The sequence below is a fragment of the Benincasa hispida genome, chromosome 7, assembly GCF_027475165.1.
Source record: "Benincasa hispida cultivar pf3 chromosome 7, pf3_genome.v1.1, whole genome shotgun sequence".
NCBI classification, from domain to species: Eukaryota; Viridiplantae; Streptophyta; class Magnoliopsida; order Cucurbitales; family Cucurbitaceae; genus Benincasa; species Benincasa hispida.
The window spans coordinates 25395091-25398111 of record NC_143484.1 but is presented as its reverse complement, the minus strand read 5'-3'; the positions used below and the strand labels follow the sequence as shown (position 1 = coordinate 25398111).

The following is a 3021-nucleotide window of genomic DNA, read 5'->3' as shown; positions in this document are numbered from 1 at the left end:
AGGGTACTAGTTTTGTAAGATGAAAACGTCAACGTGCTATTTCTGACAATTTTCCTTTTATCTTCAATAACAACACTCTCTTCCCTGTATTTTGCCTCTAACGACGGCGATGATAACAATGAACACACAGTTATTTTTTCTTCCTCCAAAAACACTCGATGTTCGGTAACAACAAACAAAAGTGTAACAACCCGACCCCCTTAGGACTCAAGTTAGGCCATTACTAAATGCATGCATACGACACTCTTTATAGTGAAATAAATGCTAAATAAATAAGTTAAACTCAAAAGACTTTCATTAAATTCAAATATTAAAAACAGCCAATAGGATACCCATAAATCATAAATGATAATAAATAGGTCTGAAAACAAATCTTAATAGTAAGTTTCAAACATCAAATTGAAAGTTGAAAAAAAAAACATGGAAAGAAATCTAAATATCATGAGCGGAAGCATAAAACTGGTTCCAGTGGCTCGATCACGGATTCCACTTGTCAATCGTTGGTGCATCTCTACCTTTACCTAAAACAACAACATGAGAAAGAATGAGTATAAAATACTCAGTAAGTAACCTCACTACTAGGGTCAAGCTAAGCATCTATGTCCTCTAGTGGAACATATACACTTCTCTAGTCCTCAGGGGACACATACATATATGAAAAGCTGATTTTTATCCTACTGTACTTAAGTATGCCCACTACCTCTAGTAAGTCCCGTATGACCCACAACCTCTGGTAAATCCCGAAGGAAAGCACCTCTAGTGAATCCCGAAGGAAACACAGCCTCTGGTGAATCTCGAAGGAAACATAACCTTTGGTGAATCCCGAAAGGAACACAACCTCTGGTGAATCCCGAAGGATAACACCACCTCTAGTAGATACCGAAGGAAACAAAACCTCTAGTGGATCCTGAAGGAAACACAACCTCTGATAAATCTTGAAAGAAACACAACATCTGGTGAATCCTGAAGGAAACACAACCTCCGATGAATCCTGAAGGATAACACCACCTTTAGTAAATCCCGAAGGAAACACAACCTTTGGTGGATCCCGAAGGAAACCACCACCTCTAGTAAATCCTGAAGAAAACAAAACCTCTGGTGAATCCCGAAGAAAACAAAACCTCTGGTGAATCCCGAAGGAAACAAAACCTCTGGTGAATCCCGAAGGAAACAAAACCTCTGATGAATCTCGAAGGAAATACAATATCTAGTGGGCATCTAACTAATCCGTGAGGATACCATCACAATCTCAACATCATAAGTATCACATGGTTGTATAACATACATATACACCTCAACATCATGGCTCTACAACATACATATACATCTCGTCATCTTAGTCTCATAACATACATATACATCTCATCATCCCTAGATTCAGTAGGATCTCCAAGAATAATAATATACTCAAATTATGCTAGCATTCAAACATCTCTATGTGCATCTAGTCTTTTAAATCCTCTTGTCAGCAAGGGATACATAAACATCAAACCATCAATATATCCTCAGTAAATCATAATTATCAATAACCGACTCTAGTCCTTTCAAACCTCACTCTATGAAGGCATACATGAATATCATGTTAACTAATGATCCTCTATAAATCATAATTATCAATAATTAACTCTAGTCCTTTCAAACCTTAGTCAATGAAGACATACACGAATATCATGTTAACTAATGATCCTCTATAAATCATAATTATCATTGCCTGACATTAGGACAGTTCTAGTAGTAAAATTACTTACCTTGAATTGCACGACGAAATTATCCAAAGTAATTTCTCCCGCCTTAGACAAGACCCAAGATTTAACCTAAGGACAACATAATTTTAACATCAACCTTTACCAACACTTTCGAACCAAAATCCACTCCTCTACTCCATAACGCTTACCCAAACGTCTAAAGAAACGGCCTCGAACGAGTTGGGCAACAAACCAAAATTCTCGAAACTTGATTCTAACATCAAGACATCAGGGACAAGCCAAATCTTAAACCGAAATTCAATAGTTTTCGGAACCTCCAAGAAACCATAAAAAGTAGCACAATCTTACCTAAGGCCCAAAATTATGGCGACTGGCCACGAGTTCCAGTTGCGGTGATGGGCTGAATAAGAGATTGTCGGTCGGGCATGACGAGCGGAGCGAGACGGCTGGAGTGGCGGTGTGCTTCGACAGAGACGGCGAAGACTGACAGCCCGCACAGTGAGGCGGGATCGCGCGGCTGGGGTTGGAGAGATCTGGGCAGCGACTTCGGTGGTTGGTCGATGAGCGCGAACGGACGAACCAGTCAGCGATTGGATCTCGCAAGGACAGACAAGTGGCGAAGGTCTCTTGCCCGACGCGACTAGGTAGACGAAATGGTGCGGACGTGAGCGGTTGGGTGTTACGACTGTGCGGACGCGGGCGGCTATGTTCTTTCAGAGGCGCGGCGCGTGGCAAACGTTCGACTTCCGATCTGGGTGGCGACTAAGGTCTCGACTGGAGGGAAAACACAAGGGGGAGGGGGTTTCAGCAGAAGAAGAAAAGGGAAGGGATGAGAAAATAAAATAAAAATTAAAAAAATATATTTATTTTATTTTACGTTATTTTATTTCCTCCCTTCAACACTTATTCTTTTTTTTTTTTTCCAACAATTTTCAATTCAAAACTCAACCACTTTTCCCCAAAATGATTTCAATTTTTGACAATAACTCTAAAATTAATTCAGGTGACAAAAGTCCAAATTTCACCATTTTCTCTGATTAAACAATTAAATTGAAACATCCCTTTATTAGTAATTACAACTCAGTAATTCAATTAAATTTCTAAAATTCTAAAAATGTTCTCGAATATTATAAAATACTGAAATTACATTACGAACAAAATTCAGGATGTTACAAAAAGTTTTTTTTTTTTTAATGTCAAATGAATTAATTTTAGAACTTAGAAGGAAAAGTGAGAAAGTAAGCAACAAGTGATAAAGAACCAAAGCTAGAAAGTGAACAAGAATGTGAGATAGAAGTAGAACAAGAACAAGAGA

The 3021-nt window shown here is 38.6% G+C and overlaps 1 long non-coding RNA gene across 1 annotated transcript; it reads right to left on the bottom strand.

Moving 5' to 3' along the window:
• Positions 1–273: 273 nt before the first annotated feature.
• Positions 274–2628, bottom strand: LOC120081195 (uncharacterized). The gene is made up of 2 exons (XR_016530442.1): positions 2055–2628; positions 274–521 (listed from the first exon to the last, which is right to left on the bottom strand). It is a non-coding gene; the product is annotated as an uncharacterized LOC120081195 (long non-coding RNA).
• Positions 2629–3021: the final 393 nt, after the last annotated feature.